Genomic DNA, 11,946 nt, shown 5'->3' with positions numbered 1-11,946 from the left:
GGCAGGCGGACTCTCAACCACTGCGCCACCAGGGGAGCCCTGCTTATCTTTTAAAACATTAAACCTTTTACTGGTGTTTCTTGGCTGATGTGCTTATTAAATAAGGTCACTGAGACCAGACACCTGGGATATGGCTCAAAAGAGTAGCTCCTTGGATATTTCTAAACATTTTTGGTTAAGGCTTTTCTTGTTCTCTTGGCTCCAGCCATATCTTTGGGTTTTGCTTTAATTTATTAAATGTATTTTCTGTACTGATATCTTAAAATTTTTATTTACTAATCTGTACTTAAGCATATCACAATATTGGTGTAAAAATAATAAAACTCTAATAGAACAATATAGAGTAAAGGACACTTTAGTTACCAGAAGGTGTATTATCTTATTTGGTACTCCATTGATTTGAATGTTGTCATTAAACTTACTGAGTGAAAGTGAGTAGGCTTCTTTCTCTTTCTTGGCCTTATTTTGTTAATCTGTAAAATGAGGGTGATTTGAATCATTAGTTTCTATCTGTGAGCCACAGTTCCCTGAGATTTTTCAGTTATTGAATTGTGCTTGTGGATCTAGGTGGTATGCATAGACTAAAAATTACTGTCACATGAGGGATCTTAGATTAAGAACCACTGCTCTCTGAGATTTAAACAATTCTGGAATTCAATGGAGGGTTCCTTTTAGTATGAGATTGTACCAAGCAGTACCATACAGATCATTAATGGCTTATCTTCTATCGAAATAACATTAAAGTGCCAAGAAAGTAAATGGAAAACCGACTGATTTATGGAAAAATTTTACTTATGTACACTTGCATCCTGACATCAGTTATCCTGACTAACTTATATGTTGTGTTGCTTCTCACTAGGTCTGCCAAGCTGACAAAGGAGTTTCTCTCTCTTAGCCTGTTCTCATGAACTGCAACGTTCTTTTTAATACATAAACAAATACTTTTCCTTGAATAATTATTTCCAGTTCCTGTAGTTGGAATATCTAAATGGAAACAAACTAACACCCAAGGACTGGGCCGGCAAATTCATAGCACTTGTCTGTGGCAGACGTTACAAAGTGATCCCAGCCTGCTTTTTCCTTTGAGTCTGGATAGGGCCTTGAGATCCTCAACACAAGGTTGCAGAGATTTTACTACCAACGGCAAGAAAACTTTTAAAATTCTTTTTCTGGAACTTGCTCTTTAAGTCTCTTCTTAAGTTACCTTCTTTTTTTGGTCATTTGCTTCATTCTTAGGAAAGATTTACGTGTGACTGGGTTGAGGATATAGCAATATTAATCTTTTTGCTGAATTAATTATAATTGGCAAATCAAAACAGGCTTCTCTGAAGTAGCTTTCTCACCTCCCAGACAAAGGCCTCCAGGAACCTGTTTGTGCCTCTATAAAGTGGAGATAATGAGCACTTGCTTAAGAAATGCAGAAGACTGTCCTTTCATGCCTCGTGGTGCCTACTTAATCTACAACTGGTTGATTGAAATAAAATTAGAACCGACTTTTAAATAACAAAAATACTGTATATAAAAACTTGTGGCATGCAGCTGAAGTTGTCCTTAGAGAGATTTATAGTCTTAAATGCTATATTAGAAAAGAAAGGCTGAAAAATCAGCTAAGAATCTAGGAAAAACAAAGTAAGTCTCCCTTCCAATAGAAAGAAAGAAATGAGCAAAAATTTTAAAACAAAACAAAACCTATCATAGAAAATAGAAAACAAACATATAATAGGATCAACGATGCCAAAAGTTGGGTCTTTGAAAATATAAATAAAATTGATAAGCCCTAGCAAGACTTATATAGAGAGCAAAAAAGACATGTCATAAATTATAAAGGAAACATCACTGCAGATCCTGTAGATATCCAGCCTCATTCATGAACACATGAAAATTCCCAAACAAAATATTAGTAAACCAAAACCAGTAACATAAAAAGGAAAAACTTCATCAAGACCAAGTTGGGTCTATTGCAGGAAGGCTAGGTTGATTTAACATTTAAAGAACAATGTAATCCCCATATTAACACAAGAAAAATCAAAAGATGGAATAAAAATGTTGATAGAATCCAGTATCACTTCAAGATGTTTAGAAGCATCTTAGAAAACTGGGACTAGAGAGGAACCTCCTTAATGTAAGAAAGGGTGTCCACATCTAGCAAGGAAGCTATAGTAAACATCATTTTATAGTAGCTATGGATTGAAAGTTTGTGTTCCACTGAAAGTCATATATTGAAGCCTAATCCCCACTGTGATGGTATCTGGAACTGGGGCCTTTGGAAGGTGATTAGGCCATGAGGGTGACCCTCATGAATGGGAATCGTGCCCTTAGAGATGTGAAATAAAATTCATATTTTATGGCAAGACAAAAATTTAAACATAAAAAAAAGTCCTCTGCCCTTTGGCCTCCTCTCTTCCCTCCACTGCACACTGTGTACCTGCATTAGCATCGACCAAACCTCCCCCATCAGCAGAAATACCTGTTCAACCATAAGGAGCAATATTCTCCCAGCATCAACAAGCCAACTCCTTAAAAGATAACATTCCTTCTTAATGTTGTAAGTGGCCACGAGGACACTTAGATCTGGATTTTGTAAACTGTCAATAATACGTCATTTAATGTAGAGACCTCTGTCTGAAAAAAACTTTTATAACTGTGTTTTGACTTCTAACAGATGGAACAGTTCTTGGAGCTTTCTGAGATGCTACTCCCGGGGTTATAATCCTCAATTTGGGTCCAATAAAGTTTTCCATTTCTTTCTTAGATCGACTGATTAACTTTGTCTGCATGCCTGGCATAGCTGGCAGGATATCAGAGATACCCATCAGAGGGCACCTGGAGTCTACCCGGTACCAGCGCTCGGTACCAGCATGTGCCCATTGAGCCCCACAGACTTCTCGGTACTCCTCAGGTGTTCCAGTGAGTTCCCCTGATATCTGGATATTATTGTTTGAGTGAGGATCCTGAAAATTTTATTTGAGCTGTTTTAATTAGGCCTTGGGCCTTACGGGGCACCAGTGCATTTCCTAGGCAGGACACAGAGGCTCTGGGCAAGAGGCCCAGGGAAACATAGGTGGCTGGGTTTTTGTTAAATTTGGCTTAAATTGAAAAAAATGAGTTGATACATGGTCTGAACAAAACTTTTCCTAGTGAAATGAGAGACTGAATTAGTCACCTCTGAAGAATAAGGAAGACCCACTACAACCATTAAATAAATACTGCTCGTCTAGGGGACGTGACAGAGGATGATAATCTAGTGCTCTGAGCACACATGGCAGTTTTAGACTGTCACAGGGAGAAACCAAGCCACATAAAAGAAGTCAGACTGACCCAAGGGTAACTCCCTGGGGAGCTAGACTCAGAGGCACAGTGTCCTCAGAAAGTTTTTCAAATTATATCTCATATCTCATATCTGAATTAGGCTACCAAATTAATAGTGGGAATTGTGCCCCAATGGCCAAACAGGTCCCATGCAAACAGCCACCTATGGGAATACCAGCTGGGTTTATGTATGCTTGCAAGTGCTTAAATGGGAGCTAAAGGAAATTGGGCCCTGAAATGGCCAAGGTGGGGTTCTGCTGGCACTCCAAAACAATTTTGAGTGCACAGTTAAAGCCAGCAGTCTTCTGGATCTGTGCCTGCAGGATCTACTGGAAACAACAGTGGTAAGTGTTTTTCTCTTTTCTAAAATTAGATTAGCAGGGAAAAATTTGTTAGGCTAGCTCCTTGGATCTTTTGAATTGGAGAAGCTTCTAAATTGTTAAAATTTTAGAGAGCTCTCATCTTAAATGATTTCAATTATTTTAAACTATTTTAATTGGTATGTGGAAGTCCCCAAAGGCTTCAAAATTCTAAAACGTCCTCATTGAAAGATTCGTTGTATAAGGCTGATGAAAGATTAATGATATAAAAGGTACCTAAGGGACTTCCCTGGTGGTGCAGTGGTTAAGAATCCACCTGCCAATGCAGGGGACATGGGTTTGATCCCTGGTCCGGGAAGATCCCACATGCCGCGGAGAAACTAAGGCCGTGCGCCACAACTACTGAGCCTGCACTCTAGAGCCCGAGAGCCACAACTACTGAGGCCCACGTGCCACAACTATTGAAGCCCACACGCCTAGAGCCCGTGCTCCGCAACAAGAGAAGCCACCGCGATGAGAAGTCTGCGCACCACAACGAAGAGTAGCCCCCGTTCACTGCAACTAGAGAAAGCCCGCGTGCAGCAATGAAGACCCAACGCAGCCAAAAATAAATTTATTAAAAAAAAAAAAGACTCCATGCTTCCACTGCAGGGGCACAGGTTCAATTCCTGGTCTGGGAACTAAGATCCCACATACTGCGCAGTGTGGTCGGAAAAAAAAAAGGTACCTAAAACTTTATTGCTCCTCTCTATCCTTCTTTGAGTACTCATTCTAGAAATCTGTCTGAATTGCCTTTCCACTCTGAAGAGAGTATTAAATGGTTACCTTTAGAAATGGGACCACCTGGTAAACCATAATGGAAGAGGATAGGAAAAAGAATGTATATGTAAAAAAAAAAAAAATCGGACCACCTGAGGCTGTAGGCAGTCTCTTCAGATAGAAAGCTGAACTGAGGGCCATAGTTAAAGAATTTCTTAAACCCAGGGAGGATCCTCAACTGTTTGTAAATGGATTACCAAAATAGGAGGCCACAGGTCTGACTAAACTGACCATAGCTGATGTTCAGAGCCTGACAGGAATTTTATTTTTGGGGGTGTGGGTGCTTCTCCCCTAAGCTAAATGAGAGAAAGTAAAACATCCCAACATAGGTGAATGGGTTTGTCAGTCCTTTGCTATCACTGAGGTGGCCACTCAGTTCTCTGAGGAAGTAAAAGCAACTGTACTTGTTTTACAAATCTAGTCTTTACAGGACCAGAGGTGTGGCTCCAGAAATAATCTAAAAGTTGTAAATCCTTTTACCACTCCCCAAATCTCCTCTATTTATTTTAAGAGGCTTGTAAGTATTGAAAAAAAATCTTTTTTCTGGCCTTAAGGGAACAGTCATCCAAGGAGGAACTTCCCTTTCTCTTCCTGTATCTTTGAGGTGCAAATATTCTACCTGGTTTTCTCCAGGAACCCTTATGTTTTCAAAATGCAAATTTCAGGAAAGGGGGATAGGTAATTTGGGACTCGAGTTGTCAAGGACAAATAGAAATCTTGTATCATCTCCATAAATATGAGTAACAGTGTTTAGGCACCTAGACAGGTGACCTTGGTTTGTTCCATCAGCCAGAAACCCACCAGTTTGAATTCCACCTCTTCTGTAACTGGTGAGGTTTTTTTTGGGGGGTTTTTTTTTTTTTTTGCGATATGCGGGCCTCTCACTGTTGTGGCCCCTCCCGTTGCGGAGCACAGGCTCCGGACGTGCAGGCTCAGCGGCCGTGGCTCACGGGCCCAGCCGCTCCGCGGCATGTGGGATCTTCCCGGACCGGGGCACGAACCCGTGTCCCCTGCATCGGCAGGCGGACTCTCAACCGCTGCGCCACCAGGGAAGCCCACTGGTGAGTTTTATATTGCTGCACCTGACTTCGGGCTGAAATTTTGGAACAGCAACTATGAGGTCTGTTTGTGTGTCTGTGCATATCTGTATATGTGTGTTGTAGATGTGTGGTATTGCCAAAATTAATTTGTAAAAGAACTCTATTTAATTGGCTTAAAGGAAATCAAGCACTTGTATACTCAGAAATATAAAAGAAACTGGCCCGAATGAATTTCAGGGCCACGTGATCTGGGAAATAGTACTGAATCGATATCTGGTATTGAAGCTAGCTTAAGCTTGTTGGTTTTGTTGCCAAACTCACGTTTGGCTGTTTGAGCTCAAAAACCAATACTCGAGAGACAAGGGTTGGTTGGAAAAGAAAGGTTGCTTTATTCAGGAGGCAGCAACCTGGGGAGAAGGTGGACTCCTGTCCAAAAACCAACTTCTAAGACTGCTCCACCATGAAAGTTTAAAATTTAAAGGGGGAATCATTTGGGAAAGGGGTCAGAATCTTCGTTATCATCCACTGTGTGCAGACTCTTCTGATTGGTTGGTGGTGAGGTAACAGGGCAGTGTTCCAGGAATCTTGTGTTCAGCCTGAAGTTACCATCCTCTACCTGGGTGGTGCCTTAGTTCTTACAGAAGAACTCAAAGGTATATTATTATGTATATTCCTTGAGTAGGAACCAGGACCCTGCACTATTGTTTCTTGACTGCTCCTCCTTTGTTTCTGCATTCCCTCCCTTTTCTCATAAGCAAGTATTTGAATCTGCCCTTTGGAACTCAAGGAAGGTCACAGAGGCTGAATGAAGCCTATTTCCTACAAACAAGAAACAGGGGACATGGAAAGGATTTGTACCTGGGAAGGCCCCACTGGATCCTGCTGGGTTTCAGTTTCATTAATATAGACATGTCTTTCAAGTCATCAACATTAAGTATAATACTTTTATTGTACCTAGCTTGACTAGAAATCAAGACTGTATTCCTGTTAGAAAGTTTGTCAACAAGAAAAATAATATAATGAAATTTTTAAGTAAATAAAATAAGGTAAATGAGATAAGAGCTTCTAGGTAAACTCTTTAGGAATAATTGTGTTTTGGGAATATCTGCTTTAAGGATAGTATATCCAGATTTTGGTTATTTGAAACTAAACTAAGTTAAACTATGATAATTCATTCACTCTCTGGGTCATTTCAAATAGGATAAAATACTGGAACATTAACTGCTGGGCAGGTCTAAGATTACCTACTTTTGTCTTCTTATGAGAGGGAAACTAAAGATGTTTGGGTTTGTTTAACACATATCTTGCGAAAGTTTTCCAATCAGGAAGTGCTGGTATGACAAACAGTACACAATTACTTACTTCTTGGTTTTCGCTATAGATTAAAGTTTTAAGGTTACGATTTATAAGGGAAATATTTCAGTATTCAAGGAAAATGGGAAGCATGTTTTCAGTAAAAGAAGGTATGAGGAATGGAGATGCGTTTTGTTAAAGGAAGAAAGGATGGTTTTTGTTCTAGAGGTAGCTGTTTCTGAATGAAAAAGAAAGTGACAGTACTATGGATGCAGAAATTATGGAAGTGAAACAGGAGGGAAGAGGGCAGGGCACAACCTTTAAAAGAATAACATAGCTTGAGGACACGACATAAACTGATTAGAACCATATAGGTCCAAGATGGCAGAGTCAACTTTCACTAGACCCTGAGCCTCAGTATATGCTCATTGCAACACATCAGCAAGCTAAATGACATACCCACAGGTGCCATGACAGTTCCAAGGCTGACCATAGAGGTCAAGAAGTGCGCAGTGGTCCAATTCCTGGAAATCCCCACCCCCTCCCCCCAAATAGCTGGAATACTCCCACTCAGCCTATGAAATTACCCACCCCTGTAAAAACTGACAACCCCAGACCCTGGTGCTGCTCTCGCCTTCTGAGAGGACCCACACTCTGTCCGTGGAGTGTGTTTCTCTCTAAATAAATCTACTTCGTACCTATCACTTTGTCTCTCACTGAATTCTTTCTGCGATGAGACATCAAGAACCTGAGCTTCATTAAGTCCTGAGACCAGGTGTGTGATCTCAGTTAAAAGACCGTGGGTTCAAGTCCCGATCTGGGTTTTGGCTGTGAATGGGTATTGTTTCACAGTGATGTATGATCCTATTTGACCAGGTGTTTTGAAGCTTTTTGGTATTTTTGACAAAATTCCCAAAGATAAATTCTAAATGAAGTTCGTTTGAACTCTAGCTAACTTTGAGGTTTTCCAAAGGGTCCCTGGAACACCTAAAAGTATTTTTCTCTCCATCTCAGGGAGAGGAATAAACGAATTAGGCTTATTTGGTATGTTATATTACATTAAGTGTTGTCAAATGAGTGGTGATAAAACTTCTTAGGTTGTATTGTATGGGTAAATGTTATTAATACAGATATTCTAGAAATTAATATGGCATTCCTAAACTTCTGGTATGTCCTGGTAAGTGATATCAGTCATAATTCTAGTTATCATCTTAAATTGTTGTATGTCACAGAGGTACCCCAGTTTGTCAGCTGCATTGTAATCAGGTCTTTAACCTTGACATTTCAATGGAAGTTTTTTGTCATTTATAGACAGTTATTTTACTCCGGTGTTTTTGCAAACATGCTTCATCTTCAAGAAGATTCATAGAAAGGACTTTTTGACAAGTACGGGTTTCTGATAACCTTCAGATCATACTGCTGAACGGGGTAAGAAACTAAAGAATTCTACTGGAAAACCTGATGGCTTCATAAAACTGTTAACAGAAGAGTAAGATCAAGGAAGTCACATAGGACTGAGTGAACTTATGAGTATGGTTATAATTTTTGGTTTTTATCTGAAATATTACTGGTTTTTAATCTGTGTTTTCCAGATATAAGGAAGCCTTTAAATTACACTTCTGTTGGTAGATTTGAAACTTTTACCTTTTCTCTCTACCTGATCCCTTCAGAATTTGGAAACTTAGGTTTCCAGCAGCTTTATCTGGTAGATAAGGAAGACCACCTCCTAATGGATGCAGGAATCTCAGGATATTTGGGGGGATCCCAAGAAGAGAGAAATTTGCCCAAATCTCTATCACCCAAATCTATAGATCTCACAGACAGAATGAATCTATGACACACCCTTGGTGTGGCTTCGTTGGCCTTGAGAACTTTCTTAAAAAGTTCAATCTGAGATTCCTTGTGAAAAATGTCTTATCTGGGTAGTAGTTATGAAGGTGTTTGTGATAACTCATTGAACTGTACATTAAAAAAAATAAACTTATAAAGAAGTCTTAGATTTACAGAAAAGTTGCAAAGACAATTCCTATAAACCCCACACCTAGTTTCCCCATTGTCAAAATCTTAACATTGGTATATTTATCACAATTACTAAACAATATTGATACATTACTATTAACAAGTCCATACTTTATTCAGATTTATTTTTTACAAATATTGAGTATAGTTCCCTGTGCTCTACAGTAGGTCCTTGGTTATCTATTTTATATATAGTCGTGTGTATCTGCTAATCCAAAACTCCTAATTTATCCCCATCCCCACTCCTTTCCCCTTTGGTAACCGTAAGTTTGTGTTCTATGTCTGTGAGTCTATTTCTGTTTTGTAAATAAGTTCATTTGTATCGTATTTTAGATTCCACATATAAGTGATATCATACGGTACTTGTGTTCCTCTGTCTGACTTGTTTTCCGCTGTCTTACTCCACTTAGTATGATAATCACTAGGTCCATCCATGTTGCTGAAAATGACATTCTTTCTTTCTTTTATGGCTGAGTAATATTCCATTGTATATATACACACCACATCTTTATCCATTCATGTCGATGGAAATTGTTGCTTCCATCTCTTGGCTATTGTAGAGCGCTGCAATGAATATTGGGGTGCACGTGTCTTTTCGAATTAGAGTTTTCTCCAGATATATGCCCAGGAATGGGATTGCAGGATTATTTGGTACCTCTGTTTTTAGTTTTTTAAGGAACCTCCATACAGCTTTCCATAGTGGCTGTACTAACTTACATTCCCACCAGCAGTGTAGGAGGGTTCCCTTTTCTCCACACCCTCTCCAGCATTTTTTTTTTTCCCCTTGCGGTACGCGGGCCTCTCACTGCCGTGGCCTCTCCCGTCGTGGAGCACAGGCTTCTGACGCGCAGGCTCAGCAGCCATGGCTCACGGGCCCAACCGCTCCGCGGGGTGTGGGATCTTCCCGGACCAGGGCACGAACCCGTGTCCCCTGCATCGGCAGGCGGACTCCCAACCACTTGCGCCACGAGGGAAGCCCTCCAGCATTTATTGTTTGTACTTTTTGATGATGGCCACAGACCAGTGGGTGAGGCTTATCTAGCGGCTTGTACAGGCTTCCTGGTGGGAGGGGCCGGTGCCTGCCCACTGGTGGCTAAAGCTGGGTGTTGTTCCTCTGGTGAGCTGGGATCTGTCTCGTGGGGAGGTGTCTGCAGGAGGCTGTGTGCTCTTTAGTCTTTAGGCAGCCTGGGGCTGTGACTCCACCCAGTTAGTTTGGCCTGAGGCTCCCAGCACTGGAGCCCGCAGGCCGTTGTGCGGGGTCGGGTCTTGTTGCTAGTGAGTCAATATGGCAGCCACCAAGTGCGTCCCCAAGGTTGGCGGTTCCCCCATATGTCTGCCAGCAGTGTCTATGTCCCCAGCATGAGCTGCAGCACCCACCCCCCCACCCCAGGAGACTCTCCGAGACCAGCAGGTAGGTGTGGCCCAGGCTCCTATCAAATTACTGCTTTCACCCCGTCTCCCGGGTGTGCCTGAGATTTTGTTTGCACCCTTTAAGCTTGAAGCCTGTATTTCCCCCAGTCCCATGGGGCTCCTACAGTTAAGCCCTGCTGGCCTTCAAAGCCACCTGCTCTGGAGGCTTGTCTTCCCAGTGCCGGATCCCTGGGCTGGGGAGCTTGACGTGGGGCTCAAAACTGCCACGTCTGTGGGAAAACTATATTATTCTTCCCCATTTTGTACGTCGCCCACCCACGGGGTATGGGGTTTGATTGTACTGTGAGTCTGCCCCTCCTACCCAACTTGTTGTGGTTTCTTCTTTATGTCTTTAGTTTTAGATCTTTTCTGGTAGGTTCCAGTTTTTTTCATTGATGGTTTCTTCATTGATGGCCAACAGGCACGTGAAAAGATGTTCAACACTGCTGATTATCAGAGAAATGCAAATCAGAACTACAATGAGATATTACCTCATCATTCAGAATGGCCATCATCAAAAAATTTACAAATAATAAATGCTGGAGAGGGTGTGGAGAAAAGGGAACCCTCCTACACTGTAGGAGGGAATGTAAATTGGTGTGGCCACTGTGAACAGTGTGGAGCATCCTTAAAAAACTGAAAGTAGAGTTACCACATGATCCAGGAGTCACATGCCTGGGCATATATCCAGAAAAGACAAAAACTCTAATTCAAAAAGATGCATGCACCCTAATGTTCATTGCAGTACTACTTACAATAGCCAAGACATGGAAGCAACCTAAATGTCCATCAATAGATGAATGGATAAAGATGTGGTACATCTCAGCCATAAAAAAAGAATGAAATGAAATAATGCCATTTGCAGCAACATGGATGGACCTTGAGATTATCATACTAAGTGAAGTAAGTCAGACAATGACAAATATCATTTATATGTGGAATCTAAAAAATGATACGAATGAACAAATGTTACAAAACAGAAACAGGCTTACATAGCATACAAATTTATAGTTACCAAAGGGGAAAGGTGGGGGGGATAAAGTAGAAATTTGGGATTAACAGATACATATTCCTATATATAAAATAAACAACAAGGACCTAATGTATAGCACAGGGAACTATATTCAATATCTTATAATAGTCTATAATGGAAAAGAACCTGAAAAAGAATATATGACTGAATATATATATATATGCATAAACTGAATCACTTTGCTATATACCTGAAACATTGTAAATCAACTATACTTAAGTAAAATAAATAAAATGGAAAAAAAAGGTTTAAAAAAATGTAATGAGAAGTGGTCAACATGTAGATTATTTTAGAATTTTTTTCATATTGCAGAGACCAGCAATACTTCTGTGTGGCAAAAATAAATAGAAATTATATTTTAGAAACAGACTTCTAATCAAAATAAAATTATAAAAAAATTAAGTTGGGAGGCCAGAAGGGGGAGCTCTCTGCCCTATGAAGATAGCAGAGCACAAGAGGAAGCTGACCTTTTCTTGCCTGGCTAGAGCTCAGCCAATGAGAGACAGACTGTCACAACTCAGCCAATGATAAGTGCGGGACTCTTTGTTTACTATTGCCCTCTCAACTTCCTCTTCCTCTCTGTAAGAGTTCCCTCAATTTTTTGCTGAGGACTTGAACGTGGTCAACTTGGTTACAGACCCTGAATTATAATTCTTTGCTAATCTCGAATAAACCCATTTTTGATGGAGAAATAACTGGCAGT

This window comes from Neophocaena asiaeorientalis, unplaced genomic scaffold (genome assembly GCF_003031525.2).
Source record: "Neophocaena asiaeorientalis asiaeorientalis breed wild unplaced genomic scaffold, Neophocaena_asiaeorientalis_V1.1 scaffold523, whole genome shotgun sequence".
Lineage (NCBI taxonomy): Eukaryota > Metazoa > Chordata > Mammalia > Artiodactyla > Phocoenidae > Neophocaena > Neophocaena asiaeorientalis.
The sequence above is the reverse complement of the archived record's forward strand: the minus strand, read 5'-3'. Positions refer to the sequence as shown.